Source organism: Pleurodeles waltl, chromosome 7 (assembly GCF_031143425.1).
Source record: "Pleurodeles waltl isolate 20211129_DDA chromosome 7, aPleWal1.hap1.20221129, whole genome shotgun sequence".
In the NCBI taxonomy this organism is placed as follows: Eukaryota; Metazoa; Chordata; class Amphibia; order Caudata; family Salamandridae; genus Pleurodeles; species Pleurodeles waltl.
The window spans coordinates 65844136-65868642 of NC_090446.1; the positions used below are offsets into that span (position 1 = coordinate 65844136).

The 24507-nt window shown below is 43.5% G+C and overlaps 1 protein-coding gene across 3 annotated transcripts in view; it reads right to left on the reverse strand.

Annotated features, from left to right (window-relative positions):
* Positions 1-24507, reverse strand: part of STYK1 (serine/threonine/tyrosine kinase 1) — an 89164-nt gene that overhangs the window by 59471 nt on the left and 5186 nt on the right. Inside the window, exon 1 of one of the 3 annotated variants that reach the window (XM_069242943.1) lies at positions 18801-18819. The exons of the other annotated variants lie outside the window; for them this stretch is intronic. The gene's annotated coding sequence lies outside the window, so the exon portion shown is untranslated. Of the gene's footprint in view, positions 1-18800; positions 18820-24507 lie in introns of those variants that run through there. 3 annotated transcript variants of the gene reach the window in all.

Consider the following 24507-nt stretch of genomic DNA (forward strand, 5'->3'; position numbering starts at 1 on the left):
ACCAGGAATACAAATCCCAAAATTCTAAGAAAACCACGGAACTGGGCTAACTGCTAACGCATGGACCTAAGAAGCTCGGCAGCTACGCCCAGAGTCATAACATGACTTTCACCAAGTCTTGGCGTTTTAATTGACAGCGTTTTCAGACTGAGACATGCAATTTCGCGTTGTTCGTAGTAAGCACAGGCCTGCAGTTCCAGCCAACTCATTGGTTGTTGGCTAAAAACTATTGACTGGCAAAAGCCACTTTGATGAGATGGCACCTGTCAGCTATTCTAGTTCCGGCAGGCCTACATCATGTCTTCGGACGAGCAGCCGGCCAGGCAGCTGTTTTTTTTAAAATCAAGAGTACTTTGCAAGGTGTGATTAATGAGTCCATGTGCTTAAAAGTGAAACTACTAGTCCCAAAAGATAAAGTATTACTTGTGATATAGGCTACAATGGAATTGTAATGCGGCAGACAGGATATCCGTCAAGTTTGTGAAGGAGTAACCCCCCTCTGCTAAACTCTAAATCAGGCCCGCTGTGTTGTCAATATAAAAAGCTAAAACAGCTTGAAAGGGTCACATGACATGGCGCCACTTGGGAACTATGAAGCTGTCACAGACTGACCAATCACAACAAGGTTTAGGATCCTTCTGGGGCAGGAAGCATCTTGTCCCAGCCAACACCTGACATCTATCACTACAAGGGGCAAACACACTATACTACATCCTCTCTAGCCGCGTCCCACACGCACTGAGCCTGCAATCACATCTACTGTCTCCTCCATTTCCATTTGGTTTAAAAAGTAAGTTTTGGAACATATAATGCTGTGGTTTGTGACGTGAGGGTTTCTAGGTCAGCCCTCTGTAAGTTGGAGTGTCAACCTGGCACTAGACACCCTAAGCAAACAAATCAGGGCGAGTCTAGCACATGGGAAGAGAGGTTCAGGTAGTGGCTCCACGTGAAACAAGAAGCGGCAAAGCCCATAGGTCTGGCAAAGCCTGCCACCCAGCAATTTGACCACTCAAAAATAAAAAATATTTCTTTGGTTTTGAAAAGCACATATTAGCCTAGTAGTCACTGGAATTCATTGAAGCTATTTTGTGTGTGGAAGTTCTCCTTGTGAAAAAGAGGCATGCTGTCACTCACAGTGAAGTTAGCCAATGGAGGAAGTGGGATGAACCACTGGCCCATGCTGTATATTGTAGTGGGCAGATTAAAAATGTTGAATGACCCAGCAACAGAACAATGGATGAAAATGGCTGGGTGAAAACTGCTCTAACTAATTGTGTCTTATTTTACTAAAATCAAAATGTTGTGGATAATTCCAGGCCTAAAAAATATCGTACAAAAGCATATTTTTCACAATTTCCAAAATCACAGAGTGCCAAAATATCAACGTTAGATAAATGTCTACCTAAAGCTATTTCGATCTTCATTTAAGTCCTAAATCCAGTCAAACCCGCTTCCCACCTACGCAAGGACTGATTAGTGTTGAATCACCAGTACTAACCAGCGGCTGCCGTCGCATAACTCAAGGGGAGGGGTGGGACAGAGATAACGTAAAATAAAAAAATAACTTACCTTGTCTCCGTCCCTGCCATATCCTGCCGCCTCGCGCTCCTCTTCCTCTGGTGTCCCAGCATTCCAAGCTTGCATGAAAGCAGCACCAGGATTGGACTGAGTGGCAGTGACTACCGCTAAGACACAGTCCTGGGGTCTGTGCAGTTTCTGTGTATACAACCAGGCTAGAGAAACCTAAGTGCGCATGAGTGTTTGGCTGGTCTCGGGCGGCTGGCCAAACACACGCGCACTTAGGTGCACTCTCCCCTCCTCCCTCCCATGGCCCATTGTTTAAATCTGGCACATCCAGTGGGGCAACGCTCCTTCGCCATATGCGAAGGAGCCGCCCTGGTACTAACATATTTGAGAGGAAGTACTTTATAGTGGGGTTGTGTGTGCAAGTGGGAATGTTTGTAGTGAGATAAATATGGGAGATCGTGCTTGTATGGAAGCCATGCAGTTAAAGCCTTTTGCTTATATGTTCATTTACCTTTTTGCCATAGAAATCCTTCATTCCTGGAGCCCAATATAGCACTACCAAGATGGCTGTCTTAGAGGTATGGTGCATCGGTGTCACATACCTGGTAATCTCTATTTCTGTAGTTCTGGACAACCTGAGGCACTGCTATCTGCATATCTTGGTGCCGCTTGGTTACTATTACAGTAACATTTTTAAGGTGTACATAGGCTGATCCACCTTCCCACTGAGGCCAACTGAGGGTCATTCTGCAATGCAAAACACCTCTTTCACCCATAAAGTGTACACCTCTTCCTTGAAATGTCGTGCCATTGCTTGTCTCTAGCTGAGACCCCAGTCCATCAGTGGTAACATTTTCTCAAGTTCTGGGACTGCGGCTTGCTTGGAGGGCTCGGTCTGTGATGGTTGCATTGGCCTCTTCTTCCATGGATCATCCCTTTCCTCACGGACAATGAATTTATGTAAAGAGCTGTCTCAGGAGGCTGTCTCCAGATTCAGCCAGTCATGGATCAGTCTATTTGCAACGGAGACCAGTTTTCATCAATGAAGGCATGGGGAACAGATGCCCCAGCAAGCCATTGGTCTGAGGAAAGTCTGTATGCTTTTCCGCTTTTCTTCTTATCCTCAGGTTCTTTGGAAACTTTAGGACACTGAGGTAGATGTTCAACATGGTTCCATGTTGACCTAGACATCAATGGTGCCTGTTTCTGATACAAATGGCATGCTCTCCTCCATGGACATTTCCTCTTGTTCCTTTCCACTTCTGTTTCCGTCCATCTCTCAAACAGTCATCTTTGATGAGAATTTGGTTCCTGAGAGGTTAACCTTAAAGGCGAGGAGGTGTTTAGTTGATGTACCTTTATAGCTACAACAGTCTAGGAGATCAGAAACATTAAAAGTTTATGATAGGCATTTGTGCAAAACTTGAGAAATGGTATCAGAACAAGGAAGTGATTCTACCCTGCTTCTTGTCCTTATTGCCTTGTAGGCTTAGTTGTGTCTACACTAAACTGTCAGTAGCCAGAGATGAAAGCTTGAAAATATTTTGCATATTGACGACCTAGATGCTGGATTATGCAGTTTTTACTTAGACATCTGGCTGTACACTCTCCTCTTCCTCCATGGGATTAGTCCTTGAAGCCTTTTAAGATCCATCTTTTCAGCATCTTCGACCAGTAGAGTTCACATTTCTATACACAAAAAGTAATGTTTTGGGCAGGGGCGTAGCTTGGTCAGTATGATTGGAGGTGAGAACTTCAAATTTTCTGACAATTGGGCTGGCATATAATGTTAAAATATGTTGACAAGCAGAGTGTATGATAGGGGCCTAAAGGGCACTGCAAAGGTCTGTGTGTATGTAAAAATTCCGGGTGAAATCCATCAGACATCTCACCATACCCGCCTGAAAGTACCTGTGCCCAACTATTTATCAGAAATCACATTTATTAATGGGGTGTAATACCCCTGGAGCTAGGCCCCTGGTTTTTGGTATGAACATGTTTTGGCCGTCGAGCAAGAGAACTGAGACCTCTACTCTGCAAAGACCCATACTTAAGGTTCTTCTTTGATGAAGTTGTTTTGCGCCCACATCTGTCCACGCTCTAGAGATGCCACTGGAAGTTGCTGATTAGGTAGCTATAACTCACACCCTCGCCATGCTCTGCTAATTACTCCGGAGATTACAGCACTTATGGCAACTTTTATAACATCAATAAAAATATCAATGAAACATTATCAGTCAAATTATTTAAGAAAAAACTGTGCATGGCGGTGCCGTGAATTATAGTTACCTGAGGCCTCAAGTTACAGTTTTTTAAAATAACTCTATCTATAACTGCTGAATTTCTATGGTTTTGTGGAAGTAAATTCCGAACCTAACTATAATGTCACTGCAACCTTTGTTTTTTTGAAGTGAATTGTTAAGATTTTTTAAATTTTATTTCCTAAATGTAATGTCGTACGTACATATATATTTTTTTTAACTATTGTAGGTGGCCTAACCAGTTTTAACTGTGGCCAATGCGTGCATTATTCCTAAAATTCACATCTAGAGACGCCATTCGCAACTTCCGCAAAAGCAGCAGGGTACCTAACAAATGTGTGGGCTGTGGCCAATCTCTGGGGGTTGCAAATTTTAAAAGGTCAGCACCCGTTAGCCACACTGAGACTGCTACGGTCAGTTCAGCAATCAGGGGCTTTGAAGATTGAGGTTAAGGAGAGGGCTTATGTCTTGGATTGGTGAGGACAGTTCTGCTCTTCGTCATCCCAACAATGTTTTCTTATTGCAAGACATGTCCCTTTTTCAGAGAGGCATAAAGAAGATTGTTCAATGGGTGCCCTACTATAGGCCCTTCTCTCACAAACCGAAAGGTCCCTGAGTTTCTTGGGAGCACAGAAAGGTGCCCTGTTTAGCCTTAAACAGATGTTCCTTTTTGATTTGAGGCCGGTTAGGGTCCAACTGAGGAAACTGCCTCCCAGGATTGTTTTTCTGCATGAAGATGTCCCTTCCTGCACAGCAACAATCCTACATGGCACTCGGGCACCCTTGCATGGTGCAAGAGCGTCTGCATTGGTGCTAGGCAGCCCACAGATGCCTGCGCAGGGGGAGAGGAACGTGCCGCGTTGGATAAATATGGTAGACTCCTGCCCTTTCCCTGTGATGCAGGGTAGAGCTGCAAGGTGACTTGTGCCCTGCCCTGGGCCACGAAACCATAAGTATGGGGCATAGTCTCATCCCTTTCCACGATCGACCTTACCATGTTGAATAAGACTGATTCTCACAGCCGCCTTCAGCTGAAGGAACATTGCCATTGGGCGGGGATGCATGTACCACTGGCAATCAAGAATGGACATATCACACAGGCTAACAGACAGAAACCTGTCAGCACTCCATAAATGCTGAAGATAACTGTGTGAGCAATTTGGGCCATTTACTTTCATGTAGTTACGCACATTTTCAGGAAAAGTACAAGAAAATGCTTGCAACTATGCACAATTTAAATTTAGTGCTGCATTTGCATCACATTCTGACATGAAGTTGTATTTTGTGCTAAAATAAGTGCTAAGGCACAGCTACTGCAAACAGCAGCTTTTTTTGCATCCAACCCTCTCGCATTACAATTTTGCTGCAAACATCCATGACAATCACACACCTGATTTCAACTAAACTGTTTTCAGAGCACGATCCCCCCATCGTCCATTGATCGAGGGTGAACAATAAACACAGACTTATTGAGTGATGACCCGGAAGCGGCACCGAGCTGGAGGTCCTACCCCACCAAACCTCACACCATTCGCGATTTGGATGCAATGTGCTCAGTAACTCACGTTCAGGCAGTGACGCCCCTACGGAAGGTTATACGATAATATTAGAGATGCTAGAAGCTCTCCCACCATGGTACGTGCATTGATTCATAACTATCAATACAAACTGTCCTATACTGATAGATCCACCAATAGGCGGTGACGTCCAGTTGAAGGGGGTGGGAAGAGATTTGTTGGATTTCATGTAACTAATATGCACAATATAATTGACGCTGATCATCTCAATGAGACAGAATTACAATCATCTGTTCTATCTGAAGCATAATTCTTGTACAACAGAATGCCATTGCATCTTTTTTTAAAGATTTATCCATAATGTCAAGAGTCCCTTGACCTGTAATGTAAATGCGTCTCATTATTAAAATGCAATACAGTTTGTGTTAAAAATAAAAGGTATCTCAGAAAGAACCAATGGAAATTCAGGCTGCAGTCTAAAATGTTGGTGGCCAAAAGTCCTTCCGGCAGATATACTTCAATCAGATGCTGCCTGGAAGTCCACAGACATGAGCCATGTTCTGCTGGATCCAAACCTGCCCTAGTGCTGCTGGGTTTGCTTGTTTCTTTTCAGTGTGTATCCTGCTGGCCAGATTCCATAAATCCGGGTAGTTTAGAGGACAAACGTGCCTCTCCCAGTAATCAGAAATTCATATATAAAAATGTAATCCACCAAACAACTGTGGTAGTGAACAGATAATTATCTTCAAAAGCCAACAAGATTGACTTTTTAGAGCATGTATTTGTGTGCTGAAGTTTGCCATAGTTGTTAGACTGGGCCTTAGTTTACCCAGTAATGTCCATGCTGCATTACTACATTCTTTGTTTGGTCTCCAAGTCTGTGTTTGCTCTCACAACATGAATACATTGAATATGTGCAAACAAATGTTAGAAACACCAGGAGTCTTGCGGGCTCATTTAGTGCGGCAATTTACCTACATGTTTCAACACCAACAAAGTCTACTTCGGTAAGGCTGGATCAGCACCAATTTTCAGGATATCAAAATAAGATTAATCTCCACACTCTTTAACCTAAAGGGAACACATTTAGGTAGTCTGAGTTTATATTGAAAAGCTGCCGCATGAATCGACCCTTCATGAATCTACTTTGCAGGTCCAAGAGCTCAGGTAATGTGCCAATTTCCATCCATTGTTTTTACTCTCACATGGCAATAACTTTGTACACATTAGTGTACAGATATTGAGAAGTATGAGTCGAATGTAAACAAGACCAAGTGTGTATTTTCCTATTTGTTGCTACAACTCTTTGATCAAGGATATTTAACAGTGATTAATGAGGGTTTGATCCATGACACATTTTTAGGAAACCCACTTACGGTTAATGTAATTTTAATTAATATATATGAAAAACATTTACATAGACGTTATCCTTGAACTGGCATATATAATGCCTTCCTGAATCTAGACTGCAAAGCCTGATGTAGACAATATTTAGAGCCTGAATTGGAGTGTGGCGGCCTGTCCGTGGGTCTGCCCACGCAAGAGAATGGGCTTTGCGGCTAGAAGACTACCACCGCTACATATCTCTAGAAGACTACCACCGCTACATATCTCTAGAAGACTACCACCGCTACATATCTCTAGAAGACTACCACCGCTACATATCTCTAGAAGACTACCACCGCTACATATCTCTGCCTGGCAGATGGAGACCTCTCTGGCTTAATCGATCTGCTGTCGTGGTGGCTCCACCGAAGGCTCAGGAACTTTGCCGATTGGGTGCCATGTCTCATGCATATGCTCAACCAAGTTTTTTTGTTTTTCAAAAACAAACTTCAGAAGTGGGAATTTATTACTGAAAAAACAAAACAGACATCTCCCAGTGTGTGGGGTCATTTCTTAGGGTTTGTGCTCGCAGCAAGCAGCTTTTCAGAAGCACTCCAGGACAGAAGAAGGTACATTGGGAAGACTGACCTGAATAGGGGGGATGTACTTTGTCCAATAGCTCAATGTCAAACAGGGTGTCGGTCCACGGTTTCCACGGGTGGCGCCGGTACGGCTCTGCTGTGGGAAGCATGGTACACCTCAGACATGAACTAGAGCCAGGGAACAGTGAGTCTGGTAGACAGGGCAGGTGCCATGGTATTCGGAGGGTGTCCTGCCCACCCAACTATACATCAGTCCCTTAGTCCCCAGGCCTGTGTCGGTGTCATGCAATGTAACATCTTATATCTAAACATGTAGACATGAAACACCTGGACATTGAAAGAACAAAAGGGCAGACTCATTCTCTCTCCTGATACAACTTTAATCCTGCTTAGCCTCCTCGCCTCTTTGTTCGGAAGCTATTGTTACATTACTCATCAAATATTTCAACTTAACAACAAACCACTCCAACACCAGCACTCCAAAGTGCCTTGGTTGATTTGGATCGTGTTAAAAGCTCTGTTTCCATTCCATCATAGTTCAGAAATACAAAAAAACATTTCATCTGTGGTTTGTTTGTTGCTGAGCCATATTTTGAGTAATGTGTACAGTTCATTTACAGGTATTTACATTTCGGTTTTTGTTAGAGAAAATTTTACATCCTACAGCCTTTTTCTTTCACACTCCCTGCACCCCAGCAAGACTATCACATCGTTCACTTTACAAAATCCTCTCACTTTGGAGTCAGTGAAAGAAAAGTGTGTATATATATATATATATATATATATATATATATCAGGTTTAAACTGTTGCACTTTCTGTTACGTTAATTGTTTTACCTTTTCATACCGTAGCAAGTCTGTTTCTTTTCTTTTTTGTCTCCACGGACGTCATTCAAGAGACAACACACAACTGTGCCCTTGTCCTCTCCATCAGTATGTTTACCTTTACCAAACCACTGTAACATGCAAATGGTTTAATTGATGTGAACTAAGACTACATCTCCCTGCATGCATTTGGGTGTTCAATGAACGTGCAGGACTGGAGCATTGAGCCCTGGTGGCATGGAGGCAGACGCTGTGGGGTATAAGAGCTTTACAAACCATGTCTGGACACCCTCCACACACTGCGTGAGCAAGGATGCCTTCCCAGCAGAGCACAAGTCAGTGGTACACGCCTGTAGACGGCGTCCACCCACTATTTTCACATACTAGACACCATCCACCCTTCCAAGAAGTTTGGCCCCCCTGAAATATGCTGAACTTGTCCCTGTGTAATTTTCACACACTGGCACATGTTTGCAGCGTCTGCTCGCTGTCTGTTTTCTATTCACTGCAGCAACGCGCAGGCAGGGAGACGACTTTTGTATTTTTGCCTCCAGTTGAGCCAAAGATAAATATCAATTTGAGGGGCATCAGGCCTCCTTTTAGTAGGTCGAGTGCACAAGCGGTTTGATCTGTTGTAAGTAATGTGGGCTTTTAACCGAGCCCACCACATGCCCATCACTTTAACTCATTCATGGGCTTGCCGTTAAAAAATCCTGTTATCATTGGTAAATGCTTTGCGCTTGTCCCTCCTTAGGGCGGTTTTGTTACCGCCTTGGACACTGACCCTGTTACATAGATAATTACACGTTTGCTGATACGTTTGACTGCGAGCGGACTTCTTTTTCCTTTTGTGTCTCTCCTTCGCAGTCATGCTCATGGCGGCCTTGACACTTTGAATCGGCTTGCTTATGTCAACTGTTTTACTTTACATTTTCAATTTATTTGGCAACAAAAGTCCAATTAGGAATTTACAACGCTAATATCTCTATCTCGAGCAAACGCGAGACCCGCTGCATTGCAATCGCTTGTTCCAATATGTTCCTGGCTGGGCGCTGTCTGTAGCCTCACACTCAGAATGAGGGGAAACAAAGGCTCACAGCTTGTTATCACTGCACAAATACTTGAGAGGCTGCTTTTGGCTTTGTTCAGTCCCTGTTTATAAGAAATAATCATGCGGTGTAAGAATGTCGGATATGTTGGCCTGTCCTAGAAGTTACACAAATAACAATTTAAATCCCAGTGTTTTCTTTTTGCAGAAGTACTCATCCCAAAGTAGGATGTTAGAGTGATTTATGTAACATACATACTATACGTTGACAATAAATCATACAAGTGTGTAAATCAGTTACCAGGATGTGTTGCACAAGACAGTGAGGGTTGCAAGATGTAGGAGTCACAAGTCCTTCGCAGCTCACTGTGCTACATTATAAGGATCACAATTTATGAACTGCAAGTAATCAAAGGATGTGTTTAAACAGTGGCCCATTTACCTATGTATTTAAAATAAGAGTCTGTCATCTGCCTTTTACATGATGTGCTTTGCAGGAGACACATTAACCCTTTATATGATTTCGATTCAAATATAAGACTGGACAAAACACAGATCTTTCCAGAAACAGCAATAACCTCTAGAGGTATATTACCATTTTCATTATGCCCTGATATTTAGTAGGCGCACAAAGATATCTGCAGCAGGTGCCTTAACCCCATAGGATATTTTAAAATGTAGACTTTGCAACCAATTAATCAGAACAGGTCTGCTGCCACATTTCTCCTTGATACTAATGTCTTTATGGCAGTTAACAATATATATATATATATAAGTTGAGGCCCACATTTTGTGCCAGGGGTTAAGCCAATTTTTTGGCACATCTCTGTTACATCTCGTAAAAGATAGAAATGCTACACACGTAGGAGGGTTTAGTATGTGATGTATCTTCTTGTGATGTCACTTACTGCGAAGTCACGTTCCGTGATGTCAGGCGCTGTGATGTCACGCGCCATGATGTCACTTGCAAGCTCCCTCGTGTGGTTAGTCTCCCCACTACTTTTTTTAGGGCTTGTGCCTTGGTTCCCAGTGTCAATGAGGGTGACAAAACTACTTTACTGACACTCATATCAAGGCCCACGAGTTCAGATGTTTGTTGTGTTTTTACAGAATTCGTAGGTTAAACGGACAGTTACAACAGTGCGAGGAACTCCCACTCGGAGTGTGGACTGAAGGGATCTTCTCACATTTGCTCCCCATGATGAAGAAATATTGTTACGGATACCTTCCCTGGGTCTTAGAACCCCGCGAGGGTCGGGGCCGGGGAAGTACAGACCACCGAGGCCCCTGAGGTCGGGGCCACTCACATGCCAACCACATAGGCCGGTGATGTTGAAAAGTGGGGTCACCACATCTTAGGGTTGGGACAGAGTCAGTCACATGCCAGGCGGGCCTCTGGAAGGCGACACTTGAGTCACAGCCAGTGCGTGGCAGGCCTGCACACCCGGAAGAGCCAGTCACGTTAGGAGAGTGTCTCAGAGGGGGCGGCGTGCTCGTCACGTTTGTGCCTCTGAATACCACGAGGAGCTGTGGCAGGGTGAGTGACGTGGAGGAATGTGGCACCGGAAGCAGGAAGAGTCCAGCAGGGAGTCACGCGTCACGTTTGTGCCTCTGAAAAGGCACGTAGTCGCGTGAATGAATGAATGAATTAATTAATTAGTTAATGAATGCACGAATTAAGTGTGCCTCTGAAAACAAGCACAGTACTCGAGGCTGTTGTGAACGCTGCCACGTGCACGATGCCTCCTGTTCTGAAAATGCAGACACCCCTCGATTGCTGACAGAGGGTGACAGAGGCTCTGTTATAGCGCCGATGGATTCAGAGAGTAGCACGTTGGTGTAGCTCAACAGCGAAACTCACCCCTAGCTTTACACACCACCCACGAAGCCAGAAATGTAGACTACCAGCCCCAGCTCCTCCTGGTTGTAAATGAATCAGGTTCGCCATGACCAGATCTTCGAGCCAAACCTAAAAACAGCAGCAAGAATCAGATTGAAGTTTCCATTGGCAGCGCGTTCACTATCCCGGCAGAAGAAAGGTTACCGGGGCAGGTGAACTACGTCGATAGGCCGACGCCCCCCTGCAGAGGTTAAAGTGTAATAAGTAGGGCCCACGTTTGAACCACCACATCGTAGCCCAGACTGTCCCCACCCACAGGAGATAAAGCACTGCTAACACCAATTATTTAAAGCGCAATGACTCAGCAAGGCTGCGGCAGCAAGCGCTTTATATAGAAACAAACTACTCTTGCGATGGTGCCAATGCCACTTGGCTTCCTTGGCTGGCAGGTGACAGCCAGGAGCCTGCACCGTCACCCCTCAGAAAGGCTATGGTGCCTTCAAAACCACCTGGGAAGGTTTTAAGACAACCTATATTTTTACAGTCTCAAGCATTGCCTCTTGCTTGCTAGTAACTACTCACAGTTGGGCAACATCAAGCCAAAATAATCAAATGACCAAATAGCAAAATACACCTTAAAAATCCAGCAACTACAGTATTTTCTTCTTTTTGGGGTCCTAATCACCCTATCGAGAGTCCTTAGATGGGGTTCAACCTTCCCAGTGCTTAATTTGTAAGTAAAAAGGTGCCTGTGCTCAAAGCCCTCCTCAGACACGGGGCTGCCGCAATTAAATGTGTGAACACGGAATACTGAGGCGGCGTAATCCCGAATCCATCTCGGGCCTCTTCAATCCATTTACGGCCACTCCCTGCCCCTTCAGCTCACTCTTACAGCTTTTTACTTTCTCTCTTTGTGACGCTTTTTCGCTTTACCCTTCATCCGTCTTTCCCCTATGTTTATTTTACTCGCAGCAAATGCTTAAGGCAGAAGAATAAACCCGGCCCTCAAAATTAAGTGGCGGTGCTCAGCACCGGAAACAACAAGCACAAATTAAGCACTGATGTCTAGCTTGTCGATCAATGAATTTAGCGGCTAGTTATTCGTGAACAGCGCTCATTCGCTAATACAATTCAAATTACAGATAATCCAAGAGTTAATTTGACAAATTTCTGGTCAATAATTATTTTCCATAGTCTCACGCATAAAACATTCTAGTGGACCATTCCAATAATTGTTTCCATAAGGACTGTTCTGCAATGATTGTTTACCATTAGGACAAAATAGATCTAGAAAAAAATATAATCAAAGTATTAAAAAAATCCAATTTGTGTCTCATTCGTTCTTATGTTCCTAATGTTAGACAAATTGAAGTATTACCCATCATCATCAACCCCACCCCACCCCCTTCTACAGACAAACATCATAAATAATAAGTACTGCTATGTTTCGGCCCTGCAGTGACAATTCAGATGGAACTTCTTAAGGGCGACCAGCACCCGCACTTAAATGAAATTGACATATATACCAGTGGCAAGAAATTACAAAAGTAATGTTTCAGGCAGAGTCTCCACATCACTTCATGTTCACTATTTACTTCACACCCTGGGTACTTTCATATTTTCATATTGGTGACAACTTAAACCCATCTGAAAGTGAACACTTCTCTTCTGTCACAAAAGAAGAGGACCGCATAATGTTCAAGATTTTTAGGTCAAGGGATAGCATGTTTATTAATAATATATGTTTACAGGCAGTGGTGCTGGAACAATTTTCAGAGTGGGGGTGCGGCCATCAGTGTTACATCATTAAAGTCATAGGGACTGTGAAAAATTCCAACGTCACACAAAGAGCAAGTATAGTCTATAAGCCACGCCCACTCAGGAGTAAGTTCAAGGGTGAGATATGTGCCAGGTGGTGCATTTTGTATCAAATATATTGCGAAACCATTGTGTCGTAGCCAGTGTCATTTACAGAGAGCACATTTCCATTCAAATGGCTAATAAATTTGCACAGACCTACAGTTTTCCTGCTAAAACTATATAGGGCACAAAAAATAATGTGTGTAAATCGGATTTCATGAATATTTCTCATTTGCGTACCACCAAGTAAATTGCCTTGATTTATTGGGATTGTATTAAAATCTAATTTTCATACTTTAGAGTTACAATAACTTTTGTGTGCTTTCCTAGTTGCTAATATAGTTTGAGTAATTTTGTATACTCCTTTTAAAGGTATTTACATTTTATCACATTGTTTACTTTAGAAAATCCTCACACTTTGGAGTCAGAAAAAGAAAAGTAAACACCAGTCTCCGTGTTAAAAACTAACCAGCAATTTTACAGAAGACATGGGGCCTGATTTAGATATTGGCGGACAGGTTACTCTGTCACAACAATGACGGATATCCCATCCGGCAAAATCTAAATCCCATAGGACATAATGAGATTTAGATTTCGGTGGACGGGATACCCATCACCGGTGAGACTGAGTCACCCGTCCTCCCTTCCCTAAATTAGGCCCATAATCTGACATCACACCTCTGTCTTTGAAGCAGAACAACTGTGACAAGATGAAAACAAAATGTAAAGGAATCTTTATTGTCCATTCACCTTCTGAAATCCAGCATGGCTATTTTGGGGAAGATGCAGCTCCCCACGCATCCCCACTTCTAACACTGCCGACTTCGAAGCTGGGGGAATCGAGTTCAAGTCTCGGTGTCGGCTCAACATCCTGTGACTCTAGGCAAATCACTTAATCTCCCTGTTGCCTACAATCTAGCACCTTGAGACCCTCACAGGTGAATTGTTGTGCTTTACAAGTCCTGGATTTATTTATTTAATACTTACCAACACGAAGACAACTCTTACCCCGCTGCTTCTCTTCCAGTCTCTTTTACCTACTTCCTACTTTTTTCAGAGTATATAGTGAAGTAGTAACAAAACACCTTTTCTGAGGGTTAGTTTTCCCCACGGTGTAATGTAGTCGTGTTACTTCTCATACACTTTCAGGCAAAGACAATGCAAAAATACTGCACCTCTCCTGAACCATAGGAGCTTTTTGTGCCACCACACGCACCGTCTAGAGATGAACTGAAATTATCTTAGCCTCAATGCACAAACTTTACTGGAAGGCTGTAAGATATTACCTAAGAAAATTAAAGACCATCATTCTTCTCTCTTTAAAACTTGACTCGGGTAAAAATCTTAAAAGATCATTTAAAATAACAGGCCTCAACCAATGACATGGACTTCTGGGGGTGGAGGCAAGAGTTGAGTCGGACCACAGCAACATTCTTCATCCACCCCCAGGAGTAGAGTGTGAAGAGAAGTACAGAAATAATCTATTCAAACAGTGGTAGTGGCAAGCACTTGGGGACATAGTCTCACATTTCCCCCATTTCAGAGACCTTACAATGGCTCAAGAATGCTTTAGAAGCATCTTGCGTTGTTCAGAGAAACCGGGACACGAATCACCCTGGGTATCTGAAGCAACAAGTCCTCCAACTCTCTTCATTACACCTGCACACAACTTCACAGAGGTGGTAATATGAATATGATGCTTAAAACTTCGCACTTGCATAGCGCACTACTCACCCGTAGGGTCTCAAGGCGCTGTACGCATACCGCTGTGGAACCCTCTCCTGGCTTTTCCCTGTGAGGCGCCCACTCCTGGGCAACCCCCAGCGTTAAGCCAGGCATCCAAGCGCTGTCAGGGCAGTTGTGGAGATTAAGCAAGCTATTGTCCAGAGTTACAGAGTGGAACTCAATAATTAGATTTGGCACTGAGGCGAGAATTATCTGGTCCAAGGGAAATGAGCCGAAGACTTGCTGAGGCGGGAATTGTACCCTGGTACTGGGCCAGATCTCTGCATCAGGGTCTCCGCTCTAACCATTGTGCCACACTTCTCCACCTGATGCTGGGTACAAGACCCCGGAGTACTCACTCAGAAGCTTCACGTGCAAAAACCATACCCACTTCTGACCCAAAAACCAAAGATGTTCAGTTTTGCTCCAGTGTATCATGGCGTATGATGGTGTCACAACTGCTCCAAGATCCAGCACACCTGCGGTTTGCAGCTCAGAGACCAGCTCCTCGCCACAGACCTTCTCAAACACCTTCTCCTGTTTTTCTGCCTGGAGGAGTGGAGTTGTAGAAAGGCTGAATCAGAGCCCAGGTCTGCAAGCAGGTCACCGTGCCATGCGTGCACAGGGTGTGGTGTGCCCAGGGCAGGATCCGGTATTTCCGGGTCTTGTGGTAAAAGGCTAGGCAAGGATGGCATGCAGAGGACTGGCAGAGCAGGTTGTGGCTTCAGACCAGCAACTGCCAACGGTGAAGACGACGTCGTGAGAGATTTCAAGCTCTTAAAGTAAAGAGGCTTCTTTGTGTTTTTGTATGGGAACACTTGGCTATCTGCCTCCCTTCCAAAAAAATGAAACTGCAACAATACCGCCAGCGAGGGAAGCTATGGGCAAACGAAAACTATTAATCACTTGAAAGGTGGCCAGGGCAAAGGAAAAGGATAAATCTCTTCAGAAGTAACCAGAACACACGAAAAAACATAAATACATCACTTGAAAAGTGACCAGTGCAAAGGAAAAAGATAAATCACTTTAGAAATAACTAGGGCGCATGGAAAAAAAAAAAATCATTTCAAAAGTGAACAGGGAAATTATGTTTCAAAATAAGTTATTTTTTTCATGCCCCCTGGTTACTTCTGAAGTGATTTATCTTTTTCATTTGCTCTGGTCACTTTTCAAGTGATTTATTTATATTTTACAAGAGACTTATCTAGAAAAGGAGAACTTAAGCTTTCAGTTAATCCCACCCACAGCAAGCGAGAACGAGGCTCTCTTCGAGAAAAGTCGTATTCTCATAAACATCATTATAACATGCGATTTAGGAACTGATAATTCTGCACGGCTTATATTTTAGGATTTGACAAACTTTGCAGCCCCATGTTGCTAAAACATTTGTCACAATTGCAAAACTTCAGCTGCAGGTGAAATATGCTGCAAAAACTATTTTGTAAATTTACCTACAACTGTCTCTCCAAAAGTAGGTTTTTGAAGGCTTTCTACAGCAAAACATATGTTAGTGATTTTCATACAATGTGGAAATGCCACTAACATTATGAAGTAGGTACGGTATTAAGAACATTTCACCAAGTTGATGAAGTCCATTTTCGCTGTCATCACACACCACGTCATAATCAGCATTGTGTCCAGAAAGATGGTTGAAAAGGGCATCCTCTTGAGCAAAGCCTCTACGCCAGTGGTTCTTGAACTTTTGTCTTCTGTGGACCCCAACTTAATCAATACTGGAAACTATAGAACCCCGCTGAATCATTATTGGATTTTGGGGAACCTCACTGAGCCATTATTGGAAGTCGGGCACCCTGCCCTAAGCATTTTCGATGAGTTGAACCACAAAGCAATACACAAAAAATACAGAAACATGTATTCATCAAAAAAATACACAAATGATGAAATATTTAATTCACAAGTATTAAAAATAAATAAATACATTTATTGGGAGGGTTGGAGATTTTTTAAATTCGTTTGAGACCACTCCCCTTCCATACCGTATTCTGTTAGATGCACTTGCCCTCCTCCCAAATAATCAATCTCAGTGTATTAACTTAATTTTTAGCCTCCAATTTCAAATTCCTTCACATTTATAGATTTTAAAAAGTTCAATTTTACATTTTGCTTCTTAGTTTATTAAGCTGTTAATATTATTTAATTTTCTAAGCAGTTGCACACCCTCCACAACCACCCACCTCCGGCGACCCTGAACCAAAAATTAAGAACCACTGGCACAAACTCACCCTATTGATAAACTCAACATGAAGAGTAGATGCCCTGGCCTCTAGAATACAATACCCCCTCATAGCCATTCAATGGACTGCCTCTTTGGAACCAGGAAGCTACTGAGCTAAGCTCCTCTCTCAGCTTCTCCCCATCAGATAGGTCCAACAAACAGTCAGACCAGAAAGCAAGACTAAGATGTCCACCTAGTCTCACCAAACTATGAGACACGCACCACCATTCCATCTCCCCCAATCTACATAAATCCAAAGTAAGGCTGCGCTCTCACATGTGTACCAGGGTATATTCAAATTGACACCTTCCCTATTTCTGTATTTTGGATGGGTGTTCATAAACACGACTTCTCTACATTACCGCTGCACTACTTGCAAGCACCACAGAATGTAGCTGTCCTTTGAGCAGAGGTTTGCACCAGCTTGACTCTAGCTCGGTAGGAAATGGGCACATAGGTACTCTTTTCCACATCTTGTGATGCACCACATAAGTCATTCAGGATAGATGGACATCGTTAGCATCCTGAGACATAGAACCCAATGGGACAGAAGTTACTCACCGACTGGGAACTACAGAGGGATCTACCTCTCAATCAGTATTGGCGCTAATTTTAAAAATCTTGGCAGTGGCCAACGAAGGTAAAGCCATGTGTGTGGGCTTTTCACTAAGCTTAGTACTCTGATACCAGTTATACTGAAGCTGGGACATTTTGTAAGGTCATCTTCCAAAGCAAGACAGTTGATAACTGCTTTGCATGCCACATGCCTCAATGTCCCCAAAACTTGGTACACAAGAAAACTTTCAAAATCAATAACACAATCTAAACTTGGCACTTTTCACACAGTCTCTACCTACACTGCTTCTGAGCTCACTCTAGATTTCCATGAGAAAAGTGATGAATTTGGTTTGCAGTAAAAATAAAAGTAGCTTGAAATTGTGAATTAAAAAAAAATCATGCCTTATCAGGCAAAAGTAAGTGTACTGGGATAGGGCAACTGGTCACACTAAAGAAGAGATGAACATTTACAGAGAGATGGGAAGGCTGAATGTAGGGTGGCACAATCTGTAGAACACTTAAAGGCAGAGCAGTGCACCAAGGCACACACTTTTTACACCCCGTACCCTACAAAGCACTCTAAAATGGGCAGATGAGCCCTAGAGTTCAAAAGACTTAAGGCTTTATTTAAAGTTTGGAGGACAGAGTATTTAATCACAAACATGGTGGAATACCTGTCCCACACTTACTGTTCCCACACTGTATTAGAGTCAGGGCAACCACCATGTTTCTACTCGCAGACTCTCCATTGGCTCCGTCAGCGGATACATTTGAATGACTTCCAGACGGACATTTCCACCCATTCGCCCTACATGGGGCAGGCGACCACATGAACGGAGTAAACTCTTAGCATGTCAGAGGCATTCATTTTTTGCTTTTCAAAAACATCTGTATGGGTGCACTGAACATGCTGCTGCGGAGCCAAGCTTCAGTAACTTCAGAGTAGTTGCCAAGGCTCTCTTCTGAACACACAGGTAGGTTTCTGAAGGCACAGACACCTGCCTGGCAGAGAACCCTTAATTTAGAGCGGTACCAGCCTGCCAATGTTTAAATCAGCCCTTAAAGAGTTTGTCATTGGTTCTTTATTCCGTACTATCTGCTTGCTTTTTGAGTTTCTATTTTCTGTCAACAAATAAACCCAGTCAATAGCTAGTTGACCTATGAGAACACCCTCTACGCCGGGATCACCAAGCAACTCACTAGATGATTACAAACCATCCAGAACTGCTCAGCCAGAATTATCCTCAACATCCCACACAGAACTCACATCACACCTCAGGGACCTCCACTGGCTCCCAATACACAAATGCACTCAATTTAAATGCCTCATGCACACATTCAAGGTACTACACAACTTAGGCACCATCTACCGCAACAGTTGCATTTCCTTCCACCAACCACCCAGACACCACTGCACTGCAGGACTCCTACTCCCGTACACAGATCCAGATCAGGAGAACAGTAGTTTCTCTTACAGTGCTCCTAAAGCATGGAACAGCCTCCCATTCCACATCTGAGCCTTCTCTCTTCTTATCTGGCCTCGCTCTAGAAACACCAGTCGTGCACTCTCATTGTGTCCTTTCACCCTGGTTTACCAGTGAAACCTGTCCGAACAGCAAACACTGAGCTGCGTGTACCAGGATATGAACACCATGTAACTTCTCTGCATTTAAAGAACACAGAGTGAAAATATTTGCTTTGTACTGTGTTACAACAGGCACTCCCCGATCAAGAGATGTGGTCATGCTTCAAAGAAACCTATCCTTACCCCATGTTAAGGAGTTTTGTATAGCATGCCTGTGGTGCCAGTTACTTCGCCCACTTCTCTAAAGAACTCATGCTGTACATGGCAGATCTACTTTCACACGACCATACTCACTCATCCCTCATTGCCACCCCCAGATCCTTCATAAAATCTCACACTGGCCTCATAGGCTGAATTTGCAGGTGTTGCACCTCACACAATGATGAATGCACATTATCCGTGCCCTGCCTTTGTCGTCTCTCCTTCTCCCCTCTCTTATTACAATGGAGTCATTCCTTCCACGGGTAAATGACTTATAGCTCCTTGGCAGCGCTGAGGTCACACACCTGCAGACAGGATAAAGTGTCACCCTCATCCAACTGTGCACAACCTCTGGCACCTTTACAGCAGCACATAGAAAGGATACAATGTATGCCCTCACCCTGTGTGTGCACAAACCACACACACACACGCACACACATTCATAGGGCTAACTTAACATCAGTAACAAGAGCATAGTCTACACACACCTCCAGGGAAGATACTATCACCCCTCCCACTGGGTGTGCACAAACATTTAGCATCTTCACAGTTCCAGACAGAAAGGTTACAGTGTGCCCCCTCACTCTGTTACACACATTCGTAGGGTTAACTTATCATCAGTAACAAGCTCTTGGTCCGCACACACCCCCAGACAAGATCGTGTCACCCCTCATCCGGGGTGTGCACAAACCCACTCACAGTACATAGCCTCAGTGACCAGTGCACACTTCAAAGAGGATACGGGGTCACCCCTCCATATATGTGTGGGAAACCACTCATGCTTGTGTTAATAACCAGGTCTCCATGGGCCAGTGCACCGTGGACTGCATACACCTTTCTTCGTGTGCATAACTCTCTCACACTCACAGTTCCGACTGAGCCTCAGTGACTGGCACTCATTCTTCATATGACTGTAGTAACTGTAATGCTTTACTCCCACCCCAAGTGTGCACAAACACTCACATACTTGTTTTAGTAAGTGGGCCTTAGTGATATTCACTGAGGGCCACATGTACATAGATTTTTTGTGGGCGCAAATGCCCCGATTCTGTGAAACGAGCCATTTGCGACCAAAAAAAAAAAAAAAAAAAGTATTTGCCTATTTACAAAACCCTACTTTGTGATTCGGTAACCTATTACTGAATAGCATAGTGGGGTTGCGACTCACTCTTAGGAACGTGGCATGCCAAGGGTGTCACTTCGAATTGCCACTAGCAGGCCCAGGTATGATTGTTTTGAGACCGGGGATGCGCTCACAAATCAATCACAGTTACCACCAATTTCAAACTGGTGGTGCCCCATTCGCAAACGAGGAGGGGTCCCCAAGGGACCTCTTCCCCTTTGTGAATGGAGGCGCCAGCGGCCACTGCCTACTCTGAAAAAATGAAAAGGAACCTTTTCATTGTTTTGTGATGCATCCAAAACGGGCTGCATTTTAAAAACCTGCTTTATTTAAAAAGGGTTCACAGACATGGTGGTCAGCTGACCCCAGCAGGCCACCATCCCTGTGAGTGCGGCCATTCCCAAATGGGTCACATTGCGACCTGCCGTGCGAATATTAATTAGGAAGCTTGCTTGTCCGAGACACTGTTGTACATCAGGTTTTGCAACTCACAAATTGCGAGTCTCTAAATCTCACAATTTACAAGTCACAAATTGTCAACCTTAGAGTCTGCACAGACCTCCAAAGGGGATACAGGGTCACCTCTCACCCCGTGTGTGCACAAACTTTTCACAAACTACCCCCCAGCGCCTTGAGACCCTGATGGGTGATTAGCCGCACTTGTACAAGAATCCCTGACTGATTGATTGAAACTCCCAGTACTAAATGGGTCTCACAGACATGCACTCTAGTGCCTCATAACTCTTCCAGAGAGGATAGTGTCATGCTCACCCTGTGTGCACAAAATTCTCGCACACAGTACTGTGTCTCACTTTCCAGTGTTCATTCCATGTACCTCCAGAGATGATACAGTGTCACCCATCAAACAGTGTGCACAAATCTCTCACACTACTACAATCTCTCATTGGCCCATACTCAGTCCAGAAACACTTTTGCCAGTTCACAAGTCTTAAAAAATGTAGTGGGGCAGTAACCAAGAAGGAGAGAATGCAAGTGATATCACGACGTGTGACACTGCATGTGGCACCACAGGAAGTGACATCACAGGAAGTGACATCACAAACCACTACCTCACAGAAAGTTACATCACAAAACATTACCTCACAGGAAGTGACATCACAAGAAGTGGCATCCAATCTTAGGAACCCACATATATGTTTAGCAGGTCTATCATGAGTACATTTCAGCGCACTGCAAGATTTAACAAATGAAAATTGATCATTATTTAAGTCAGCGGCTTGAGATCCCTGCTTCAGGTATTGACAGCCCAAATGGGGATGACGTTTGGTGTCTGACTAGCTACAGTAGACAAGCCACTAAGTGCTACAAGCTAACCCTACTAAACTTGGCATCAAGAACGAAGCACAATTCATGCATTGCATAAAAAATACTAGAAACTGTAATTGTGAATATCAAAACTACAACATGTATTAACCCACCTAACATACCACCATTACATACACTGACAATTGTAGCACACTTTAACCACTATAAACAAAATGCAAGGTGCACATTGCATGGGGTATTCCGAGCATGGCAAACGATATTCTCTATGAAAGATACCGTTATGACTGGATATTTTGCACTTATGTTAATTCACACATTTTGGACCATGCTATATTACCACTGGCGGTTTCAACAAAAGAAGTGAGTAATTAGTGAGACCTTTTGCATCACTGAATCCCTAACATGTGGATAATAAAATCACTTTAAAAATCATGTGCATTTGGTATCTTTGGTTGTGGTGATCTACCTTCTTAGACTGAGTATCATCCACAATGAGCAGTCCGCCATCTGTTAACATATGACAATGGTTCCAAAGAGGCAGAGGGGGGCCTATGAACTCTATGAACATTATTGAAGAAAGACGTGTGTTAACAGGAAAGGTTTGTAAGGGTGACCTAGTTCATGATGCTGAAATCTCTTTCATAGTCACTTGAAGTCACTGGGAGTGTGTTTACTGCTCCTTAAAACAGGTTGCAGGTGTTCTACAGTCTCATCCCCACCACTGTCAATATGGTCTTGGAAAACTTCTGATATGAGTTTAGAATTAAGAGAGAATCCCCTGCAACAGTCTATACACTAACACAAACTACACATACTCAAAATTACTCCCCAGTGTATTTCTTTGAGGGGCCTGCATAAGGGTGTGTCTGCAGCCACTACTGTAACCAGAGACCTTAAGAACATGTACAGCCAGCACTGGACGAGCATGCATAGGTTGCTCATACATGCCCTGTGGATACAACTCCTTCAGCTTTATCCCCCACCTTAAAGTGTCCTAATAAAAAGTAGTCAAAGAATACTGAAGAACATTTCTGTATCCAAGAATCAAGTGGTTCACATCAGTAAAAAAATTATAAAAAATTGGGGGAATTTAAATCTGTGGCTTAAATATATAAAGTAAAATATTGAACAAAGTGGTGAACTGATCATTTAGCTGTTTGAGTTAAAAGTCCACTACTGCGAATCACAAAGTAGGGTTTTGTACATGGGCAAATGCTTTTTTTTGGTCGCAAACAGCTCATTTCCCAGCATGGAGATACATTTGAATCATAGCCACATCACCTTATACTTTCACCAGCGCATAATGCTCATGTAAGCAGCACATAAGAGTTGAATTAGGCACATCTAAATTAATGAAATGGGTGTATTGACTGAAGGAGACCCTAGTAACTGCAGGAAACCGTGCTGAAACTTGTCAGATAGGTCAGTGACCAGGGCATGGGACACAAACTGAGCTCCATTCTTGCCATGTCTGGAAACCTTGCAGCATGCTTCCAGAGATTGTGAAATAGATTTTTGAAGCCAAGGCACAAGAAGTTTATACGCAACCACACCTGATTTAGATAGAAGACTCATTCTTTTGTAAGCTACACATAAAACAAAGTTGCCTTTTGTCAGTGTACAACTTAATTTAGCCAAGAATTGAACAAACTAGCTCTACAGCCAGCATACTCGGAGAAGCATAATATTTCATATGCAGTACATTTCCATGTAGATGTGATTGCATTGGCTGCCTGCACCCTCGAGCGGTGAGAGTGCTCTCCTATGTGAAGTATGCTTACTCAGCCCCACCCACCATTTAATGTGTCTGTGGTGGCCACCTGCACTCATTTTAGGAGGTTAGGATTCATTTTTCACGAACAAGCAATGGCCCAAAGCAACAGAGAAAGGCCGAAAGAGAAGAAAGGAAAAACAGAGACAGGAAACCAATGATGAAGGCAGAAAGATAGGTGAATAAAAGAACCTGCAAGAATAAGCAAGTGCAGGGTACTAAAAAAAGTTATGGCAACCCTGGCATTCAGTGATCGGACCCGAAGAAAAGGTTTGGGGCTTTGCAGTTATGTTTTTACAAATTACACTCCACTCCCCACACCCCAACAAAAAAAAAGAAAATGTCACCTCAATATTTAGCATCAGACGTCTCTCATGTCCCTATTGTTGGCACAGCTATACCTAAACCACCCTCACATTCACCAGTGTGACCTGACAGCTCACTCTGGAATCAGTACACCTGGAATACCCAGAAAAAGAATGGACCATAAATTTCACAGTAAAAAGTATCAGCTCCACATCAAAATAAGTGAGCCATCCTGTACCCAAGAATGAGAAAGAAATAGTGATAAAGTTCACTCACAAGAACAAGGCACATGCAAGTCCAGTCCTAACTCGCCCTTTCAATAAAGTATCGCCCTTCACAAGGAAACATTGCTAGTTTATATAGCCAAAGTACAAAAGTGGGGAGATGTAGGTAGGGACAGCGACAGACCCCATAAACTATGGTAAGAAATCAGAATCCATACTGGACTAGGCTCGCTAAGAAGAACTTTGCACATCCTAGACATGTCATACTGCCAACTTGTGCCTGGAGAAGGCCTACTTGACCTGAGTTTACAGTAACACTGGTCTTTGGGCTCGCCTAGTCACTGTAACCTCATCCTGAAGAAGCCGGCCCTATGGAGGCATGCATGATCTTTCATCTCATAAACCATAACTCTGAGCTACATCAGTCTGCCAGACCTAAGAGATGATAACAAAAAATCTACCCTGTGTTATTGTGTTACAATATAGTACCTCACAAACTGTGCAGAATCGCTGCAGCGGGTAAGTGTGAGAAGGTCAAACACCATCACCGTCCAAGATCCATGTGGTAAGACGTATTTCATTGACCCTATGGCGTGATTTTGTCGTACTAAATTCAATGCGCTGTGCAGCAAACACTTGCACAACCTCAAATAGCTTTTGACAAGATCACAGGTCTATTCTCAAT